This window comes from Sinohyriopsis cumingii, chromosome 7, assembly GCF_028554795.1.
Source record: "Sinohyriopsis cumingii isolate HCF-2022 chromosome 7, ASM2855479v2, whole genome shotgun sequence".
NCBI classification, from domain to species: domain Eukaryota; kingdom Metazoa; phylum Mollusca; class Bivalvia; order Unionida; family Unionidae; genus Sinohyriopsis; species Sinohyriopsis cumingii.
The window spans coordinates 51,297,243-51,321,934 of record NC_142967.1 but is presented as its reverse complement, the minus strand read 5'-3'; the positions used below and the strand labels follow the sequence as shown (position 1 = coordinate 51,321,934).

At 34.6% G+C, this 24,692-nt stretch overlaps 1 long non-coding RNA gene across 1 annotated transcript; it reads left to right on the top strand.

Annotated features, from left to right (window-relative positions):
* Positions 1 to 16,177: 16,177 nt before the first annotated feature.
* LOC149795219 (uncharacterized) lies at positions 16,178 to 18,470 on the top strand. Its single transcript, XR_016422097.1, has 3 exons — positions 16,178 to 16,237; positions 17,886 to 18,169; positions 18,367 to 18,470. It is a non-coding gene; the product is annotated as an uncharacterized LOC149795219 (long non-coding RNA).
* The last annotated feature ends 6,222 nt before the right edge of the window (positions 18,471 to 24,692 follow it).

Below are 24,692 nucleotides of genomic sequence, written 5' to 3'. Positions count from 1 at the left end.
GCACAGTACTGACTACAGCATACGTCATCCATCTTGAATTTTCCATCAGGATTTGAAATTGAAATTATTAGAACATGTATTACGAGGACTTTTGCAATTTAATTCGCAAGTTCTTATCCTTTTCTATTTTTACAGAATTTTCCAGGAAATTAATTTATTTGTTAAATTTTAGAAAGTTTGTTGTTTTCACCCTTTCTGTGTTACTGTTCATTCGAGCCTAAACACGTAACATAGAAATTGGGAGCTATTCCTAAGGATTTCAGCATTTTGACGAAAATATTTCAGAAAACATTGTCTTATGAAATTTGAATTTCCATAGTTTTTGAAATCTTATGTGAGATCGACAAGCTTTTTCTAAAATGGCAACAAAAGTGGAAATCTTTCTTTCAAATCCTACCCAGGAACAATAAGATCTTTTCATAAAAAGATAATTTGATTCAACTTGCCAGAAAATACGATCTTTCTGAAGTAAAGGCTTCCTTAACGAAACAGGAAATAAGACGTATTTTGGTTCAGTATTTGGTAGAAAAGAATGTTTTGGATAAAAGTGCTATGGTTTCAGTCAGTAAGCATGTATCAGACTCAGACAAAACAAAGAAGGAATTGGAGTTAAAATACAAGATGGAATTGGAGTTGAGGAAGCTGGAGCTTCAGAAAGAAGATAGAGAAAAACACAGTTACATTTGGAGAAAGAGAAAGAAAATATGAAATTGGAGAATGAAAAAGAACAAAAGCAATTACAAGAAAAACCAGTGCAGTTACAATATGAGAAAGATAAGGGAGGGAGACAGGAAAGAGAGAAAGAAAACAAAACAAATGCATTTGCAAGCAGAAGAAAAAAGAAAGAAAGACAAATGTAGGAACAAGAAAAACAAATGCAGTTAGAAGAAAAACAAATGCAAATAGCTAAGGACGAAACAGAGAAAGAGAGGGAATATCAATGTAAAATGAAAGAAATGGAACTGGCAAGTGAAAAACACATTCTTACATCAAATTCAAATTTAAGTTTAAATCTTGCAAAGAATATTAGATTAGTGCCCACTTTAAGAGTAAGAGAAGTAGACAAATATTTTATTCGTTTTGAAAAAGTTGCTGAAAATTTGAAATGGCCAAGGGAGCATTGGACTCAGCTATTACAATGTGTACTCACTGGTAAGGCTTGTGATATTTACCGTTCACTGTCAGATCACCAAAGTGGTGACTATGATGTGGTTAAAGAATGCATCCTAAGGGGTTATGAGTTAGTCCCTGAAGCTTTTCGGGAAAAATTCAGAAACTATAGAAAAGAAGCTGGACAAACTCATGTTGAATTTGCCCGAGAAAAAGAGCAGTAATTTGATAGATGGTGCTTAGCCTACAAAGTTGTCTGAGATTATGAAAGTCTCAAACAACTTGTATTATTTGAAGATTTCAGAAACTGTGTCCATAGTGACATCAGATTGAAACCTTGGAATGTGCTGCTCGTGCTGCTGATGAGTATTCTTTAACTTCTAAAGTTCCGTTTGTAATTAGGACTTCTACTCAACAGTCTTTTGCCAGAAATGTATTTCAGGATAATACAAGCCCTTCTAAAATTCAAACTGGCAGAACTTCTAAAAATCAAACTTCGGAGAAGCTTGATTCAAGATCCTTGTCTCTTCCTACGTGTACCTATTGCATGAAAAAAGGACACGTTATTTCTGATTGCTACAAATTGAAAATTAAGCATCAGAATCAAGACAGACCTATTCCAAATGCTCTTATTTCTAAGAGGTCACGGTCACGGTCGTGTATTGAAAGCAATACATTTGTTGGGTCTAACAAACCCGAGTCTGACTTGATTAAGGATGATTATGAACCATTCATATCGAAGGGTTCTATATCACTCTTGCGTGATTCGGCCAATCATATCCCTATTAAACGTTTAAGGGACACAGGAGCTTCTCAGAGTCTTTTGTTGTCGGGTACTTTGCCGTTTTCTGAGAGATCTTCTTCTAATGAGAGTGTTCTTATACAGCGAGTAGTATGCGACGTTGTTGATGTTCCTCTCCGTTGTTTACATTTGTCATCAGACTTAGATTCAGGACCCGTGACAGTCAGAAGGGTCTGTTTTACCTCTTGAGGGCTTTGATTTATTACTAGGCAACGACTTAGCTGGAGACAAGGTTGTGGTTAATCCACTTGTAACTCACAAGCCCTGCTTGGATCGGAAAGTCTATCCAATTGAAAAAGAATTTCCTGATGTATTTACAGCTTGTGCAGTTACCAAAGCTATGGCAACGAAAGCTCTTGAGAATGATGTTGATAAGAAAAGTATTCCTTTAGCTGATACATGTATTGGTCCGGCTTTTGATGACGTCACTTTTCCTCCTTGTTTGGATCAATCAGAAGGTATCCTCTTTTAACGACTCTTTCTGTTTATTCTAATCAGGGTGATAAACGACAATCACTTATCGTCGAACATGAAAAAGATCCTGTTTGTTTCAGAAGGCCATTAGTGAAATTGAAGCTACTGAAGTTCCTGTCGGTTATTTCATTAAAAATGGAGTACTTGTGAGAAAATGGAGACCTCCCGAGAGACCTGCTGATGACAAATGGTCAGTGAACTATCAAATTGTAGTTCCAAAACCTTACAGACAGGAAATAGTTTGGCCCATGACATTTCTTTGGCTGGTCATTTAGGGATCAATAAAACTTATCACAAGATCTTAAATCATTTCTATTGGCCACAACTCAAAAGTGATGTTTCGAAATACTGTAGATCTTATTATACCTTTCAAATGGTAGGAAAACCAAATCAGAAAATTCCCAAGGCTCATCTACAACCTATTCCTGCCTTTGACGAACCATTTAGTAGAATTATGGCAGATTTTGTTGGTCCCTTTCCTAAGACCATGTCAGGTAACCAATACATGTTGACCATTGTGTGCGTCAACAAGTTTTCCAAAGGCAATTCCTTTGCGGAATATAAAATCTAAAACAATAGTAAAAGCTTTGATAAAGTTTTTTACTCAGTGTAGGCTTCCCGAATCTGTCCAGTCTCATCAAGGCTCAAACTTCATGTCTGGAATTTTCCAACAAGCCATGTATGAACTAGGCATCCAACTATCTAAATTTTCTGCCTATCACCCTGAGAGTCAATGTGCATTATAAAGATTCCATCAGACTTTAAAACATATGATTCGATCATATTGTTTTGATACGGGTAAAGATTGGGATGAATGCATTCATTTACTAATGTTTCCTCTTAGGGAATCAGTTCACGAATCTTTAAGTTTCAGTCCTTTTGAACTGGTTTGTGGACACACTGTGGGTGGACCATTGAAGTTATTGAAAGAGAAACTTTCTAATGAAGATTCTGAAATTAATCTTCTTGATAATGTTTCTAATTTTAAATACAAGTAGTCAAAGGCTTGTGAGGTCGCAAGAGCAAATCTGCACTCTGCTCAGTCCAAACTGAAGTCAAGATATGATAAAACCTCGAAGGAAAGGAGCTTTCAGCCTGTTGATAGAGTTCTGGCCCTCTTGCCAATACCACAAAATCCTCTTCAGGCCAAGTATTATGGTTCCTACACAGTTGACAGGAACAGAAATGATTTAAATTACATCATAAATACTCCTGGGCGGCGTAAGCAAAAACAACTCTGTCACAATAATATGCTAAAAGGGTATATTGAAAAAGATAGCCAGGTTAAACATGCAATTAATTTAGTTGTACCTGTCCCACTCAGTGAAGATTTAAGTGAAGGAATATCATCAGATTCTACTGATGTTGGAGTGACAAATCTTAGGAATTCGGAAATTATAAAAGATCTGGACCAGAAACTTTCACATTTCCAAGAGCAGGAAAGAAATGAACTTAAACAGTTATAATTTGAATATGAGCACTTATTTCCAGATGTTCTACAATCACAAAAATATTTTTCCATGACGCTGAAATTGTAAATTCCATACCTGTCAAACAACACCCGTACAGGATGAACCCTCTCAAACAGGAATACTTGAACACGGAAATTCAGTATTTGCTGGACAATGATTTTATACAGCCCAATAAAAGTGACTGGAGTACATCATGCATTCCGTATGTGTACTGATTATAGGAAGATGAATAGTGTGACAAAAAACGTCATTCCCATTACCAAGAATCGATGACTGTATTAATAAGATTATGAATCCCAAGTATGTCACCAAATGTGACCTTCTGAAAGAATTTTGGCAGATTCCACTAACGGAAAGAGCAAAGGAAATTTCGTCATTCGTGACTATAGATGGACTTTATCAATATAAAGTAATGCCGTTTGGGACGAAAGGGTCGCCAAGTACATTTCAACGCCTGATGAATATGATTACCTCTGGTCTAGACAATTGTGATGCTTATATTGATGATTTCATCATCTACAACGACACATAGAAAGAGCATTTAACAACAATTCGGAAATTCTTTAACAGACTCACAGATGCATGATTAACAATTAATTTATCTAAAACTGAGCTAGCCGCGCTAGTGTATCTTTTCTAGGACATAGTGTGGGACATGGACAAGTTAAACCTATAGATGCTAAGGTCAAGGCTATCTCTGAATAACCCGTGCCTATCAAAAAGAAGCAACTAATGCGATTTTTAGGTATGGCCGGAGACTATCGAACATTTTGTTCCAATTTTTCCATAATTGTTGAACCCCTGACAAATTTATTGAGCAAACCAAACAAGTTCCTTTGGACTGAAAAATGTCAGGAGGCTATTGACTAGTTGAAAGCCAAACTTAAAAGCGTCCAGTTCTTACAGCTCCAAATATCAGCCAATATTTTAAACTGTCTGTTGATGCAAGTGATGGTGGGGTTGGAGTAGTTTTGTTTCAAGAAGATGAAATTGTTATTAATTATCCAGTGTGCTATTTATCCAAGAAATTAAATTAGCAATAAAGGAATTATTTAACAATCCAGAAGGAATGTATGGCTTTGATTACAACATTTTGAAATTCGCCTTAGCTCAGTTCCTTTATCGATTGTTGTATTTAGTGACCACAACCCCCTTACTTTCATCGGCAAGATGAAAAATAAAAATAAAAGACTACTAACGTACAGTTTGTTGTTACAGGAATATAATATCAGGCACATCAAGGGAAACGATAACTTAATGGCACATGCACTTTCAGGTGTTTAGAAATGAATTATTTCATTTTAACTATGCATAATTCACAAGAGTACTTCTTATGCTTTTCTTAAAACTCGTCTATAATTAATCTATGGTAGAAAGAAAGCTTTATCATAAAAATCTTTCTTTATTGTGGGTAAAGATATTACATATATCTGACTTAATATTATTTATTTTAATTGAAGTGTTTGTTTGTCAGGCTTTTTATTTTTCTTACATGCTATTGCAATGTAAATTTATTCAGTGGAAATGATATTTTTTTCAGAAAATTGTTTGAACTGAATCATTCTTTTCATAAACACCAGGTCTTGGCCTAGAAGGTTACCTTGATTCAAAATTAGTAAACAAAGTTCTTTTTTATTTTAAAATGATTGGTTGTTGTCAAGGTCATGATGGGACTGCGAGAGTTAAGAAGTAAACACATTTTACTTTTATTCCGGGAATAAAATCATTGGTCTAATCAAGGCCATATTCTGTGTACGTGATATAAACATGAGCACGTGACCCCCCACCCCCACCCCCGTCTGATTTCGCAACTTGGAGAAATTTCGAAACTGCGTCTTCTACTACCATATCACCTTTGTTTCAGAAAGAATGATCTCTCAATTTCGGGGGTTTCACACTGATGACAAGTTCTTTTGTTGTAGCCACATCTTGAGCTATACATTTCTTCAGATCATTTGAATTTCAAAAGGATTAATTCCTTATTCTCTGGAAATATTTTGAGGAGAGCTCACACGGCAATTCTGGGGAAAAATTGATTACAATTTTATATTGGATTTCCAACACCGGAGTGCCATTATTTGTATTTCTACAATAAAATGTAGATAAGCACATTACTGACTAAAGCATACGTAATCCATCTTGGATTTTCAATCAGGATTCGAACTTGAAATTATTAGAACATTTATTACTAGGACTTTTTCAATTCAATTTGTGGATTATTCTTAGATTATCACTCTATTTGGTTCTTGAAACCGTAAGTTCTTTCCTTTTTTAATTTTACAGAATTTTCCAGGAAAATAAATTATTTGAAACTTTTAGAAAGATTGTTGTTTTCACTCTTTCTGTGTTACTGTTTATTCGAGACTCAACACTTAACAGAACACTTTACGTGCATGTCCTGACGTACTGAATATTAGGAGCTTCTTCAATTCCTGAAGCAAAATAGCAAAACATTACAATTATTCGTGTCGAACAAACAGATATTCACCATTATGTGCAATACTCATCTTCTCATCCCAGGTCATGTAAATGTGGGTATACACTACTGTTACGACTCTGTGGTCACAAACTAAAGTAACAGAAAAAAAGCAAAACCCACAACGTTTATAACATTTAACAAACAGCTTAATTATCAAAGTTATAAAAGAACATGTGAGAGAAACTTACAGTATTTATGAAGTGAATCAGCATAGTCCCTATGAAGACCTATGAAAGTTTGAAATGAATGAAGGGCTTCTTATAAATTTCAATACTGGAAATATGCTGGTCCTCCAAGAACGGTACGTTGACAATATGGCCTTGTCCTGAACTTCTTCGAATAATTTTTAACAGTTCCATAATAATATTATAGTAAAAAAATGAGCACTTTATTTTTCCACTAAACATTCCCAACAAAAAAATTCTTCTCGAGAAATATCGAAGTACGACATAGAATACGTCCGCAGACTTACAACAGGAACACAATAAGTGTGAATGACTCGAAAAATCAAAATGAATCTGATTGCTCAATTTGCTCCTTATATACATCAAGATGCTACTGTACTTCGTAAAAGACCCCGCGTGACAGTATTCACTTTTGTTTTACGTCGAATTAAGCATAATCACGTGACCTCGCTCAACTAGTGAGAAGACGCACAATTATTCTTATTCTCGAGACATCGATATCCGATTAGTTACTGAGAAACTACACCATAATCAAAATGGTTCCAATCATGACTAACTTTAGTAGTATTAATTATCAACACATAGGTAAACATCTATTTATAAATCCAATGCAATATTAAACTCAAGTCACGAAGACTAGATCTAATTAAAGATATTGTGTACACAGTACAGCCAGAAATTAGAATCATACAAAAAAGCATTGTGTACCAGAAGTTACAAAAAGTATAGATGTTCATAACAATATAAACAGGTGAGAATATATTTACTAATCCTTTCAGCCGACCGAATTCATGTATTAAATTCATTTTTCAATAAAGACTTTACTCTGATTGACAATATGTATGGATTTGGCTATTGCATTCTATCCCTTTAGTCATGTAGAAACGGTTGTACTTTGTCACATATTTACTTAGATTGTGTTTCTGAACTTCAAAATCCCTTAGGTTGCTATCTCACCTGAAAGAAATAAGATGTGGACTCGGAAAGTTTTGCCTTAGCGGCTCCGAGTGTTCTATACATTTTAGTGGAAGGTGTAGCCAGCGACCCTTTAACAAAGTTCTCCCTCTCCTGTAAGGCGGGTTTCACTCGAGGCTGCAATATCGATGTTGTATCTGGCTAGCTCCCTGACAATCGAGGCAGTTCTCCTCTGAGGTCTGTCAGTATCACTTCTGTCCAAACGAGGGTGAGAGGAACGATTTTCATTTTTTCTTTGTAGTGTTTCCACCTCTGATGTAGGATCCACTCCACCCGCGGTTAGCTGGCTAGGTTAGATGGAGCAGGCAATTTTAGGGAACATTTTCTAACCACTTCCTCAAGCCATGGAGGTGAGCAGTGCGAATCCTAAAAAGGGTCAGCGTATCCAAACCTGCCGCTTCGTCGCTCGTCCATTGCCTCAAGACTTTATGAACAACGATGACCGAGTCAATTCTGCGTTGCATTGGTTTGAATTGAGAAAGAGTTGCGCGATGTCTTCCACGAAGTCTGCCAAATCCAATCTTTACATGTATTTGGGTAAGCAAGCCCTGACTCACCGAAGGTTTAAAACCCGTAGGCTACCCTCACCTGGTTTAGCCCGCCAGTCGAAGCGGTTTACCGGGGTGTGGATGCAACGTATGTTACAGCTGCTTGGAGCCACAGGCGAGAGCTTGGTGCATGTAGAAACCAAAGGTGGGCGAGCTACCCCAAAGGAGGCACGACTGTTCCCCTACCAGGGGTGCTACCCTCCAATACACTCCCATACACCCCTGTGCAAAGAAGTCTAGCTTGAACATAGCAAAGTACCATATATACTCTACTAATAATTGGTCTATATATTATATTATTTGCAAATCGTCTTTATGTGCATTCAAGTGCAACTTAACTACAAACCCTAAATAGCGAATCTGCGACATTCATTCTGTACCAGCTAAAATGGATCCAGCTCTTGCTCTTGAATTCTCTGCATCAACAAAATTCAATCCAGAGATACGATTTCTGCAGACATGTGTATTCATTTAACAAATCATTTCAAAACGTCTTTGAAAGCGCTGCTCATTACATCAGTAACATGTTCAACAATGATGTACAGCGTTTAAAATGTCTAAAATGGAGGCATCAATCAACAAAATCAATATGCCAGAACGAAAAAGAATAAATCCCTTCAGAAAATCCATATTGCACATTCACAGAAAGTGATGACCCAAATTCAGAACGAAAAGACGACGAACCAGATCAAAATAGCACTGGAATATATTGCGATACCCTTAACGAACAACAGAATGACCCAAGCACTGGGGACGACAGTATAGCACATGTGAAAAAGACATATAAAACCTCAAGCAGTATCTCCACTAACCCGGATGAAAAACACACCGAAGCTAAAGTTGATAATAAATATAAGTGTAGCTCTAACTGTAAGGCAATATGCAGGTCAAAAACAAAATTTAAAAATATGACAATGTGTAACATTTGCATGTCATGGTATTAGCAGAAGAAACCCAGTAGAACTCCGGCTCTGTACTCTATGTAAACATATACCTAAATTTATATTGTCGATTTTACAGTGAATAAACTTACAGTTTATTATACAGTTCATTTATCTTGATTTTCACACATATTACATGACTTTGTTTTCGGTGATGAAGATGATGAAAAAGGTTGTCTATGTATGTAACGAGTTATTTCTTCTTTTGGGTTTCTTGTATTAGTGTTGTAACATGATTTTTGCAGATAGCTACAACTTGGTTAACATTCTAGTATCTACCCCAGTTATGATCAGAAATAATATCTGGGTTTAATACATGTTTTAGTTGTATAAGTATTTGTTTCTTATTCTATACATATATAAATTTGTAAATATTGTTATGTATATTGTACGGTATAGTAATTGTATTGTACCAATTATTCTGTTATATTGTACTGTATTGTATATTAAGGCATTGTAAATACCAACATTAATGCTTCAAATGCATGTTAGAAACGAAATAATTATTTTAAAATCATTGTAACGAATGCCAAACAATGCGGATCTTGTTCATCAATAGATGATAGAGAAGGCATCAAGGGAGAATAGTTTCTATTAGATGCATTTTCGTCTATGAAGAAAGCATGTGATATTCAGTGTAGTTCAGTGACGTTATGGCATCTATCATCCGTCGTATTCAGTTCCGACTGTCGGTTTAGCCGTGCAATATACGATTACAGTGCTCAAGATCCACTTATCTCAAATTGCCTAACTGTCCATTCGTTCACATATTCAGACAGCTGCGGTAACTTACGGCGAATATACCACACAGAGAAACCCAGCAGATATACGTCATCATTACCATACGGAATAATCTACTCATGGACCCAGTGTGTACAAGATGTGGACAGTACCCACCTAGACAAAGAGGATTAAAATGATATGCCTTAATCATCCGATCCGACAATATAACAGACATAATTCAGCTTTAAGGCAACTATTGAAGAAATCTATTGTATCTTGCCTGTGTCCGAATGTTCGACTAAATATGTATAATTTCTACCTACATGGTCTTAAGCTTCTATTCATCAAAAGTTGCCGAAATCACTGGACGTTTCAGAAAAATATTCGACACCCCCATAACGCCAAAGACTTCCTTTCCGTGATTCACGTGCCAGCTTCTCGTCTCATTGGTACAAGTCGCACTCTTATACATACTTTTAGGAAATGTCTTATGTTGACGAGGATTAGTCCAATTTTTGCATGGTTATTCCACTTTGTTATAAAGTAGATAAGCAAGTCTTTAATGCAACCGACAAACTAGTGAGGAATGTCACATCAGCTTCCTCGTCACTTGACTTGGCGATTATTATTTTTTTTAATTTTTTTTTGCATCGCTGAGAAGGCTAGAAGTGATCATTTTTGGGATTCGGTGAACCGTATCGCCAAGATCGTTAGTAAGGTTTTTCACTACAACATGGCTAGCGCCCAGACGAATGAAGGAGTCCTGCAACATGGATTTAAACAAAATGCACTCCTCCTCTCTAAAATCCCACCCTTGAACACCCACCCGTTAGAAAGCATACGGCACAAGAGGTGCCTCTCACTACGTACGTCAATGTAAACTCTGATTCTCACCTCTTACTCAGGGGTCGTTAATATGAAGGAACATCATTCAACTTGGATACAGTACAGTCATTTCCCTAAGGCGAAAATAGCTATGGCCAGGCGACTTATATATCATACACCCTTACTTCTCGTTGTCAGGATTCAAGAGGAGATATATAACATTTCTCATCCTCCAAGCCCCTAGCCACCCGTCGGTGAGTTGTATTTTCCCCGTCCACTGGCGATCCTTGAGTGGGCACCAGACTCCTGTTTCGTTAGATTTGGATTGATGCTAATTGAGTTAAATTTTGGTAGATGAAAGAACATACATTTAATCATTCAATTAGTTTATTAGTGCAAGTCCATATGGCGAGAATGAAAACGACGGAATGCAGTCTGGATGTAGCGACAGGTTCAACCAGTCTTTGGTATTCAGAAATTTTAAACTGCAAATTCAGTATTTTAGTAGGAGAACACGAAGAATTTAGAAACCCTGATCCTGAAAACGATAAGTAAGGCATTAGTTTGGAAGACCTGGACAAGGCTTAAGTCAAGAGCAATGCAAAGTATGATATACAAATAGAAGAAACTAATACTTACAGAGTGGTGATAAATTCCAAATCTCCTCTAGAATCCTGTCAACGAGATGTAAGGAATTAGTTTGGAAGAACTGGACAAGGTTAAGGTCAACAGCCATGCAAAGTTTGATATAAAAATAGAAGAAACAAATACTTATAGATTGGTCCTAAATTCCAAATCTTACCCAAACAATAAATGGTTTACTACATGCAGATGAATTCACGAAATATATTAGAAATGCAGATTCATACACAAAGCGAATCGAAAAGTAATGTTGGGCTCACAGATTAATTCCAGTAAAAAGAAAATTTTATTACGAGGGGAGTGGAGTAACAATGCTCTTGGAAACTCACTAGAGTGTGTATATATATATATATATATATATATATATATATATATATATATATATATATATATATATATATATATATATATATATATATATATATACATATTGAGAGAGAGAAAGAGACAGACAGAGATTGTTATCTTGTAGAGTGAACTCAAATTGCAAAAAATAACTTATTTGTTTAGCTCAAATATATTATGTATGTAGAATGTATGTATATTATGCACGATGGAATCAATAATATATCACGAGATTTATACATTTTTCATTACAAGGAAACGAGGCTTGCCGAGTATTATATCAACATATTTGCCCTTTGAACGGAGTTACGATTAACTACAGAAAACTGTTTATCAACCAAATGAAAGGACTTTTCACATCCCTGTCGAGCGTGTCCGCTACAAAATGTAGTTGCATGACATTTGTGGTTATTCACAATCACATTTGCCTCTTAACAATTCGATTGTTTTCTTTTCGCGTTTCAATTTGTATTCACATTGATTAAATCAATATCAGAAACACTTTTGATTTAAACATGAAAGATTGTTTTAATGAAGAAAGTAGAGTACTAGGTTTACAAAAACGAAAGCGTAACCACACACGTACCGGCGCATGGAAATAAGTGTTGCGTAGAAACTAACGAAAAAGATGAACCAGCAAGTGGTAATTTAACATTACTACTGACCAATAAAGAGAGACAGACAAACACAGAGGCGGAAATTGGACATTTTCATATTTAATTAATCATAATAGAGCTTCAAAACATTATAATAGATTATAGAAACAGCAATAACAACAATAAAATATTATATACATTACAGTATGTGTGCTTTGTAACCAAGAACTGCATAATATATTGTCGACAGGCTATTTCAACTCTGCATCATTGATTATATAAACAATGTACATAAATCACAAAGACAATTGTTCACTTAACGTTACAACCAATCATATTATTGTATGATACTTGCTTTAAGTTCAGTTTCAAGGTTTCCATCCATTGCAAAATTTTATTTCTCTCTCACTCCAGATTTCTGCGCATTTTGTCCCTTATGTATGAGAGGGGAAGGCAAACGGAAAGCAGAAAGGATTTCAATGTTATTGTGTACAATATCAAATTAATTGAGAAAACGGGACTATTACTAAATTTATCGTTTTTTTCATCCGTCACTAAAGATTAGTGAGTGGAAATTCATAATTTATCTAGTATAAGCAGCACACATTTGCCATCATGTTTATTTATGCGTATTATTGCGCCATGGACGGATCACAGTTTGATATAGCAATAGTATTTGTATATCAAATTGTTTATAAAAGGAGAAACAATGCAGAAAGTAATAAAGTATAAAAAATGTTCCAAACAATATCTTTAGATTAAAAGAAGTCAATTTATATAAATTTAAACACGGAAAAATTTGATTTCTTTAGAGGAACTAAGTACAACAGCTATAGATAGGGGAAATAATTAGGACTACCTAAGAGTAAGGGTTTGCTTAGGCGGACTGGACCCAACAAATCGATACGTTAGAAGATTTGAAAGAAAAAGTAAAACAATAACTTTAGATTGATTAGGACAATAGACCTAAAGTTAAGCAAAGATAGTTTTGCATTCTTTAGAGGAACTATATATATATATATATATATATATATATATATATATATATATATATATATATATATATATGGTAGAAACGATAATCTCACAAAAAACATAGCGAAGGCCATTACAAGAAAATATCATTTTTTAAACCATTAAGCAAGTGGATTAGCTTCATTACAGACATAGAAGTTTCTATGTGACAGAAGTTTGCCATTTCGATAACAATATGCTTAATTCTGGCCATTAAAACACACGTCCTCCAAAACTTTGTAAACTGTATGATATAACTTAACGTCATTGATATCATCAGTATATACAGTATATTGTATCCATTTTAAATACAACAGTACAAGTGATACTTCTCCATTAGAGTCGGTAGAGCGATAATTGTGCAGACAATATAAGCCAGGTGATTGTTTTATAAATCAAGTCAAAACCATATATATGGTAATATACCAGAACAACAATTAATCACAGAATCGAACAGAGTGAATAAAAAATCAACTATTCACGCACTACAGCATTTAATAAATATTAAAATGATTTCTCTAAGCTCACATGTCGTAACACACGTCTTCCACTAGTTGTGTTCCTTTATTTGTGTTTATTCATCCAAGTTCAATGAATAATTTGTATAATATTCCAACTTAAGCAAGGACCTAGTCAAACAATTTAATAAATAAACTCTCGAGGAAACACATGGGATAAGACATAATATTAGTGTTATGTTACAGATTTGTAGTACGCTATAAATGGAAGAGACGGCAATTTATAAATAGCAGCAAAAATGTCTGGTGACTGAAAATTGATTTTTATATAAATCGACAAATACAAGCAAACCAAATTCTTTAGATTACGCTTATAAAAGAGATAGAGTGAGTCCTGCCTCAACGTGAGTAAAACAAGAATGCTTTCATGATAGGGCAAATGTCAATGCTCAATGGAAATTGCTGAACTTTAAATAATGGGAACAAATGGAAATAAAACGATTTTGAGAATGGTTTCCTCGTTTGTATTATATATTCATTGACGCTGGTTTGTTGTTATGGGTTTGAAAGAAAAAATAAATTCAGGCTGGTAAAGAAAAGTGCCAGATTCATATTTTTCTGCACGGATGTACTAACCACATGCATACACTCTGTTACCATTGATTACTGACAATGCCTGCCTGAGATGTAGCCTCTCTGCGCATGTTAAAAAATAGTTATACTTCAATGTTCTTTTAATATGTCATTGTACGAAACGATTTGAATATAATAATCCACCTGTTGATTGCACCTAGTTTTACATTATATTATTCCAAATCTTTAATAACTGTAATAATATGTGAACATTAAAATAATATCTGTTTACTCAATAACGTTGTGACCTTAGCTATGTGACATAGTTACATGTTACGGTATGACTCTAAAAATGGTTAATGTCATGTAATTTGTTATCTAAAAGTTAATGACAATAAATGAGCAGTGATCACAAACTAAGTCCTTTATTTGTGTTAAAATATTGGTCAATAGTCATGTAAGATCTCCAAGATAATAGCTAGATAATAAACCTTATAAGTGGCTTGAACACGAGATCACAATACATAAACAGGCACAAGAAATTCTACCGGATTTCCGCTTCAAACCTTGGAATTGTAAACGACCTTATGTATCATCTTTAAAAATCAATATATATGTGTGTGTGTGTGTGTGTGTGTGTGTGTGTATGTGCCACAATTGTATTGTAGACATAAATGAGTTACTGAAAAGATTATTCTTAGCGGATGTAACCAAAACAAAACACGGATGTTGATTAAAATTTGATGATACAGCAGGATGTCTTGCTTCGTTTTGGCCCTTTGGGAATAAGTATCACAGCAAATGTCCTTCATTAACAACCGTCTCCATAGCCAAGGATGCAGCTTAAATTTTTGTGTGCTATTAACTTTCTAAAAGTAAATTAGTGTAATGTTTATGAAGTAATACATTCATCACATGCTATATGTAGTTGGCATAGAAACAAAATGCCATGCAATGAATGGAAATGATACTTTCTTGCTGTTGTAATTTTTTATTATGGACTTAAACAAAGAACTATACGTATGCATATGCCTTAGTTCCCACAAAAAAACTGTCTATTATACATATTACATCTACTTCAATAACCACCGCTACAAGAAAAATACATAGATCGCTTGATAAATATAGGTGGCATTTTAGTAATCCTGGATATCTCAAAAAGAGTATTAGCGATTGCGTCGTATTAAATATATAATTTAACATGTGGACTCAAAAATATTATCCATGATTACTAATTATCAATATTTTGCACAATACGTTTCATCCATAGTTAGAACCTAACAGCAATGTCAGAAGAACAGCATATATTCGTTATTGACACAATGTTATTTCGTCAAACTTGTGTGGACATCAATACATTTATAAACGGTAACATAACCTTCGTTGTAGCATTATGCGTACAAAATAGATGACCATACATGGTCCAGTTGAAAAAGATTTAAGAATAGCAGTTTTACGGATCTAGAACACTAGCTTGGACCATTCCAACAAATATTAGTCCCTGTCTTGTATGCAGTTGAGGAAAATACCATGAATGTGGCAAACCACTTTAGAAATCGATAAGTAAGGTTAAAGTAGATAATGAGATAACCAAGCAGCAAATAAATACATTTAGCTGAAATAGCAAGTTAGACGTTTTTAATAAGCTAGTGTAATCTACCAGTAAGTTCAAGTTTAGATTGATGCATAAGCTTAATGAATATGAATGTAATCCTTTTTGAAAAAAAAAACTCAATTATAAAAAGACCCATTGTCTTGAATTCATTCTTCTTCAAATCCCATATCAATCATTTTGCAGAATTTCAGATTGCTTTGTGGGGAAAAAAATCTGAAAATATCATTGTTCTTTTTAATTAAAACAGAAAATAAAATATTTTCTATTTTGTTTTACACAAAACATCATTCAATTACTATCCGTCATCGTCACTAATTAATCAGTTTCACATACATCTAAAATAGGCTGTTCAAGGGTATAAAAGGTCAGCACATTCAACGTTACTGCACAGGAAACTACCAGTCCGGTGGTGAATTATCTGTCCCGTTCTGTTGCGTTTCTTGACATCATTGGCATCCAGGTAAGTGCAGTTATTAGACATGCTAATTAACATTCATGATTACCTATACAATACACGCTTCTCGTTTAATACTAAACATACAATTTTAACAAAGTCAATGAATTATGTGCACTGGACACAAGACACATTTGAAGTATACTAAAAGTTTGTGGACCTTTCTTTCAAGCAAATAAAAAGAGACACCTATGCACATTTCTCGTACAACCATTTAATCTCTTTTTGACCAACTTGCAACGCTCCTCCGAATTCAGCTGAACAGTAATTTTATATAAGACGAAATTTTAAAATAGTGCCATTTTGTAACGAAACAAATGTGCTATATAAGCAGAACTGTACCTTCAGTAAACTATACTTGCATCATTACGTTGTCTTTAATAGGTATAAATATTGTATACATGACAAACAATCCATGTACTTGTTTTACTTGGTAAATGGTACGACTGTGGAAATAAACGACAGAGAGTATATTGCTTAGAAGACCAATAAAACATGATTACAAATCAAACTACGAATGCATTATTCATTTTCATCACTGTATTTGAGCATGTGGTTTACTTGGCAATTAAACTGTGTCAATAATAGATGTTGTAAGTCGTTTTATAAATAAAACTTTCTAACCAATTGCAACAAAGTGGACGATAAAAAGTATTTTATCAAAACCTTACATTTCACACTTTGGACATTTTAAAGACCAAACAAATTCAACTTGGAAAATATAAAATTAGAGACGAATGGCATTTGTAGACAAGTTGCATCTTAAAGAAATTATCGGTATAGATGCAGTTCACTTACTGGTTTTCGAAAACGGAAACACTTTTTTTCATATCGACAATAAAAATTATTCGATATAAATAAAGGGGAAATATTTAACAGTTGAACATATCAGGGTTAATGTAGTTTATTTTTTACATTCCATGTACGTTAGAAACTTGCAAATCAGATATACAAGTAAGATGAATATAATCAATTCATAATTAGTGTTGGAAATAGACGACATTGAAAGTTTAATCATCTATTTGAAACAGAAGACACTGAAAGTTTCATCTACCATTCTTGCATTGTCCACTAGATAGCAAATGCATCTAACTGACGTTTAATAAACATGTTCTTGCTAACATTACGAGACGTCATGGAGATTGATCTTATAGTATCTCATTGAGCTTCCTTAACCAATTTTATTAAACTCCGTTGCATATAATAACAATTCATTGTCAGATGAATTTATATTTTCTTCAATGACACATGTAGTGTTTATTAATTGCATAATATGAAATGAACTGATGCTGTAGCATTCTAAGTAGTCTCTATCACTAAAGAAAACATCGTTATTTCCTTTTCGAAATCTGTTTAAGAATCATGCAGCTCGTTCGCAACAATCGACACCATTCCAGGTTAATAGAATTCATACTACAAGCTCACGGAAATATTTTCAGGCATTGCACTTTCGCAAATCTGGATATCAATATGCGTTTCCAGAACACGGTCATTATCCATTATTCAATAGGAGAATATTACTTTAACAATTTCCTGTTTTAGTCTGAAAATCAGAAAATTTCATAACAACATGCACGCAGATTCACCGCGTAAACCAGCACGACGAAACATTCAATGTGAAAATGCGTTTCACGAGCATACTTTCTTTTGGCAGACGAAAATGAAGGTCGCACTAGCTCTTCTAGCTTGCATAGTAGGTGCTGCCGTCGTTACACCCTCAATCGCACATGGAATTCATGGTGGCTACGGTGGTTATGGTGGCTACGGCGGATATGGTGGTTATGGTGGATATGGTGGATACAGCGGAGGCAGGGGTTTGGGCTTTGGATTCGGTGGTGGATATGGGGGATACAGCGGTGGACTTGGAGGATACAGTTGGGGACATGGTGGACACCACTTCCCTAAGGGTGGATATAGTTACGGCCATTACCCTAAAAAGTAAGAAATAATATTCTTCACCCTTAATGTATACATCAGATCTTGCAGCATGACTACCTACACGAGTTTATCATGATCTTGCCCATTTCCATTTCTACATACTAGTTTCATTTTTCTGCGACTATCATTATTGTATCCATATTTTATTGTTTAAGCAGTCAACTGGCGTAAATACTCAATTACTTTTCTTTTTACAGATATTAAAAAGAACAGATAGATCCAACGACTGGGGCGTACCGCACTTGATGCATTGCTATAGTCGTATTTGTTAATACTACCCCAATAAAACTGTTTGACTGGAAAAACTAAGAGGACGTTTTGCTTATTATGTATTCATGTTTATCTCCCTCTCTTTCTTTGTTCCGTTTTGATAATTTTAACCCATACCTAAAGTCCTTATTCCACATTGACTGCAAATTATATTTAATCAGAAGTTTCCAAAAGCTGTTATCGTTTAAAGTGAATGGCACTTGATTCAAAATGTTCTTTAATTAAAACTTGAAATTTTTAAGTAAATGCAAAAAAAGGAAAGGATTAACACTGATTAAATCTGCTATTTGTACGCAAGTAGTAAATTTCTTTATCCTAATATAGATGAAATTTATCTGCATGTTTAAATTACTTGACTTTTTGCATATATGCATGTATAAGGCACACTCAACAACGGTGATTCACTGAAATCAGTATTCGACGTTCAGCAAAGAACCATTACCATTCAATGCGCATTTAAACGTACCATTCATTGCCCACGAAAATAGTAAGCTAATCCTCTTCTGAGACGGTCTCTTGAGGCCACGTATCGTTGCTCCATACGTAAACGTACCTTTCTTATGTCTGGAATGTGATACTCTACACAAGGCTAAGATTTCCGTTATCGGTTTTTATTTAAAACTTTCACGTAGGACATTGTTAAATCGTTTAATAAAGAGATTTTCGTCCTCTCCTTGACTCATGTTCCATTGTTTGGTACTTAATCATCCTTGATTTTGTTGTGGTACTTCATCATCCGAGATGATCGGTATTAATAATTTGTGTCCTCGTGAATAAAATATGGCGCCATAAATTGTCCTAGAGAGCGTTAGTAGTTTCAAGGCAAGACTAGAATGTCACGTTTTTAGTCACTGCATATGAAAAGAAAACAAATTATGAAATACATTGCCACAACTTGTCTTATCAACATTTATCTTTTTTGCCACAAACCGAGTGGACGTTAATTTTTAGTGTAAAGGAAAGTCGTCACAAAAAAATTGACGGATGTATTTTCATTTATATTTTGAAGTATGTTTCTTAAAACTCAGTAACAAAAGATCCTACCTCACTCCACAAAATGTGGATCAGTAGGTTGTATAGTGTTTTTTAAAGTCTGTACTCAATGTTGTTTATTAGTATCCTTCTTCTCTAATGGATGTTAGTAGAGTTCGTGTACGTAAATGGCCTATTCTGCATGCAAATATACAAGGTACTGTACCGTGTTATTTAATATCATATCTCTTGTACTGCGCTGTCAAAACGTAATATCTGACTTGTTTGAAGATACGAAACGACAGAAGTTGACTGAAAATAAAACAAAATTTGGAAAAAAAATGAGTAGTATTGATAACATGTATTCAAATGAGAAGAAAATCTATATTTAATTGTATCATTTAGCATTAGCTCTCTCATCCTTGTACCTATACGTCGTTATGCGCAAAGTATATTATTCAAACCGAACAGAGCTAATTATTGTAGCTACAGAGACCTTTTATATAAAATGAATATATCAGTCATGATTCTTGAAAACTGCACTATAAGAAAGGGGGAAACATATTGCCATCTCCCAAGCAGGCATATAGAGAGAATTGAAGTATTACAAATCTAACAAAATTTGACTGTTATAATAGAACGAGTTTTCTGTTTGGGGGCTCAAATTGGAGGTTTACTCTCTCTCTCTCTCTCTCTCTCTCTCTCTCTCTCTGCATTCATACAAAACGAACGAACGAATAAACGAAAGAACGAAAGGGCGAGCGAGCGAACGAACGAACGAACGAACGAACAAACGAATGATCGAGCGATCGAGCGATCGATAATTCGATAGATAGATAGATAGGTAGATCGATAGATAGATACATGGATGGATGGATGGATGAATGGATCGATCGATCGCTCGATCGATCGATAGATAGATCGATAGACAGATAGATAAGGAAACTGAGACATAAAAGTACACAAACGGTGCCATAAAAGTATCAGAGAAGAAGAACACTTTTTACAGCTGGGCAAACAGAATATTCTTCAATCCGGTTCTCTTAGAGTAATCGGTGTCCGATACTAAGGACCAAGTGGGATAAAAATTTATAAATGTAATTATCGGCCTTATCCGTCAATATGGATGTGATATTTGTTTAAAGACTTTCGCAAATCCTTGGAAAATGACCATTGTTTTACAAGATCTTAGTCAGTTTTTGTTTACCGGGACGTGACTGTCGTTAAAGGCGTCATTTTGCAGGATGTAACTGAAGGACAAATCTATCATAACGGTGTTATATATAGTTGGTTTAATTTATATTTGTCTTAATTTAATTGCTAGTTTTAGTTATTTTATTCCATTACATGATATTGTAATGTAACTTGATTTACAGGATTTGACATTTTCCATAAATTAGTTTGACCTGACTGTTTTTTCGTAAACACTAATAATAGAAACTTTATATCCAATGCTGACCTAGTTCTTAACCTTGATTCATAATCAGTGAAAGTGAAGTAAACAACTTTTGTTTATTTTATTTTATTTTATTCTTTCTTAGTGTAGATTCATGCAGTGAAATACAGGCCATACTGGGAGTACGTGATCTTAGACATGTAAATATTCTATGTTGTTCTATAAACATGAACATGTGAACCTCATCCGGGGATCTCTCTAATCTATAGATAATTTACCCATTTGGGCTATAAACCATTGACACTTAAAGGTGTTTTTGTGACCAGTTAGAGTTGAAATACTATTTTATTGAATTATTATTTCTTTTTAATGAAAATATTTAAGAGCTCACACAGAATTCTTGTATGTTTACTTGCCTGTTTACTTGTTTCATGATCTATGTCCATTAAATCATGAGGAGTTTTAAATGCAGTTAGAGATATTTTGATTGTATGCGTTGTCGTTTCTATTCTAGGTATTATGTTTGACGGTGGGTTCTTTTGTCGTAATAGTAGGTGAAACTGTCCTTAATAAAATTTATGCTTTCCTGATTAGATCACGTTCGCCATTGCTATCCCTCTTGTCTAAGTAGTTATTGCTAACGGTATCTTCTTTTCCTGTTTATTTGTAATATTCTTTACAACGTCGGTATTTAGAAAAGAATGCATTCCTAACGTTACGACTCTAGGTCTTAAATTATGTAGCAGAAAGAAAATAAAAACCCGGCAATTATTAGTAAAATCAACAAGTTATGTGTTTCTCTACAATACGAAGTTACAATTTAAAAAGACACGGTATTGTGAATTAAACTCAAAATAATCCTAAATGTCTTCTCACGAGTCCAAACGTATACAATGTTCTGAATGAATCCTAATAGTCTTGAATATCCCGATGAACAACGCAAGTGCAGTCCAGAATGTATTTGAATCATTTCATAGCATTTCCCAAGTCATGTGTTCATCAAAGCACCTAGTAATTCCATGAATATTTAAATAAGTAATTCATCTTGACTGATATCTGTACACGGCTGCAACGGCGGGTCATGAATCATTTCCAGAGATCGATCTAATACAGGAATGAATTATCTGATTTCTCGATTTAATATGTATACACATTTTCAATTGATCTATATTTGAGAAATTCTAATGGAAAATTCCAAACACATAGTACACAATTATGTTTATAGAATATTCTAAGTTCAATCATCTATATCAGTATGTCAGTATGTCAGTAGCTATGACACTATCTTATTTACAAACTGCCAACATCTCGTTTCAAAATGACATTTATATTAAAGTACAATCTACGATATTTCGGGTAGAATATTATGCATACAATATAGATATGCATAACACAAAATTACAAATATACCTGACGACGTTTCATAATTGTTATTATTGTTTTTTGTGCTACATACTTTCATCACTATATCGCTCGGTAATAAAAATATGCTTTCAACACATGTGTGTAATGAATGATGTGTATTGTTACCAAGTACAGCGTTATCCGAGAGTTGTTTATTGCCGCCTGACTTTATTTCTAAATATTGAGTTCGGCTCACTCAATGTGTTGCACGATCAAAGTGCTTGCATTGCGAAAACCGATGACCTTAAGTCCCCGGTCCTTGAACCATGCCGTAATCAGGGAGCCTGTAGAGTCAAGTCAGTCAGAAATACAAAATACACAAAACAAAAAGGTTTCGTCAGGAAGCTCACAACGTTCTGGGTCTATTCTTCAGTTGTTGAGTTGTGTGAAATATAAAATTTCATTCTTTTGCGCCATCTGTATAATACAGTAGAATTGTTTGATATATTGGACGTTATGTATTCAATCTAACGTTTGCAGACAGACCTGTCATGTAACGCCATGCTGTTAGGTAGATTATAGTATGGTTCAAGTTAGCCATTTTATAACTGGCCAGAAGAACTGAAGTTTCTTATACGTTGCATTTATTAAAGGATGGAAGTATGTTCGAGATCTTATAGTTCTGTAAGATTACTCTTGTCGGATACAGATTCTACATCCACTCTTATTAAAACAATAAACCCTTAAATTAGTTCTGATGAAGTGATCTAATATGTAAGACGTAACTTCACGTGTGCTCATGAGTAACGTATATCACTGCAATTGCATTGTACTTGATCGAGTTTCATGCGCTTACACGGCTCTAGTCATTATATCACAGCTGATTATTTATGCTGATCTGATTTGTACATTGAGCTGGTATCTTAGATGTAGAGTTGCTGTTGTTGTTGTAGGGTTTAATGCCATTTTCAGCACACGATAGGCTATACAGAGCTGCCAGTAGTAATGATGGTGGAAGAACCCTGGAAAACCCCGGAAAGAACCACCGACCCACAAGAAGCTACATAAGCTTTCTCACATACCTACATTGGCTTAATCCGACACTCTTACCCACGCAGTCAGAAGTGAAATGGCAGTGATCCGTAGCAAAGAGCATTCGGCCACTCGGGGCCCCTGGATGGGGAGTCGTAGAACTCTTAGCGATTTCGTGCAAACTGTCTGCTGATGCCGGTTTCGGTGACTCGAAGGAAAATATGTGATGACTAGATGTGAGAACTAAAGGTTTGGCCTCAAGGATCTGAAACAAAGAGGGATTTTGAGTTACTGAAAAGTTTATTCTTAACGGATGTTAATAAAAAAACAATGTTGATTAAAATGATGATAAAGCAGGATGTGTTGTTTCGTTTCGGCCCTGTGGAAATAACTATCACAACAAATGTCCTTTATTAACAACCGTCTCCATAAATCAATGTAATGTTTATGAAGTAATACATTCATCACATGCTATATGTAGTTGGCATAGAAACAAAATGCCATACGTTAACCACACGTATGCATATGCCTTAGTTCCCACAAGGAAAAAAAAATGCTTATTCGATATATTAGATCTACTTCGTAAACCACCGCTACAACAAAAATACATAGATCGCTTGATAAATATAGGTACCATTTTAGTAATGCCTGGATATTTCAAAAAGAGTATTAGCTATTGCGTCATATTAAATATATAATTTAACGCGTGGACTCAACAATGTTATCCATGATTACTAATTATCAATATTTTGCACAATACGTTTCATCCATATTTAGAACCTAACAGCAATGTAAGAAGAACAGCATATATTCGTTATTGACACAATGTTATTTCGTCAAACTTATGTGGACATCAATACATTTACAAATGGTGACATAACCTTCGTTGTAGCATTATGCGTACAAAATGGATGACCATACATGGTCCAGTTAAAAAAGATTTAAGAATAGCAATTTTAAGGATACAGAATACTTGCTTGGACCATTCCAACAAATATTAGTTCCTGTCTTGTATGCAGTTGAAGAAAATACAGTGAATGTGGCGAACCACATTAGAAATCGATCAGTAAGGTCCCAATAGATTATAAGATAACCAAGCAGCAATTTAATACATTTAGTTGAAATGGCAAGTTAGACGTTTTTAATAAGCTAGTGCAACCTACCAACAATTTTAAGTTTAGACTGATGCACAAGCTTAACGAATATGAATGTAATCCTTTTTGAAAGCTCTCAATGATAAATTGACCCATTGTCTTGAATTCATTCTTCTTCAAATCCCATATCAATCATTTTGAACAATTCCACATCGCTATGTGAAAACAAAAAACGAATCTGAAATTACTATTGTTCTTTGTAATTAGAACGGAAAAATACGTTCTTTTTTTTGTTTTACATAAAATATCGTTCAATTACTATCAGTCATCGTCGCTAATTATTCATTTTCACACACATCTAAAATAGGCCGTTTAAGGCTATAAAAGGTCAGCGTATTCAACGTTACAGCACAGG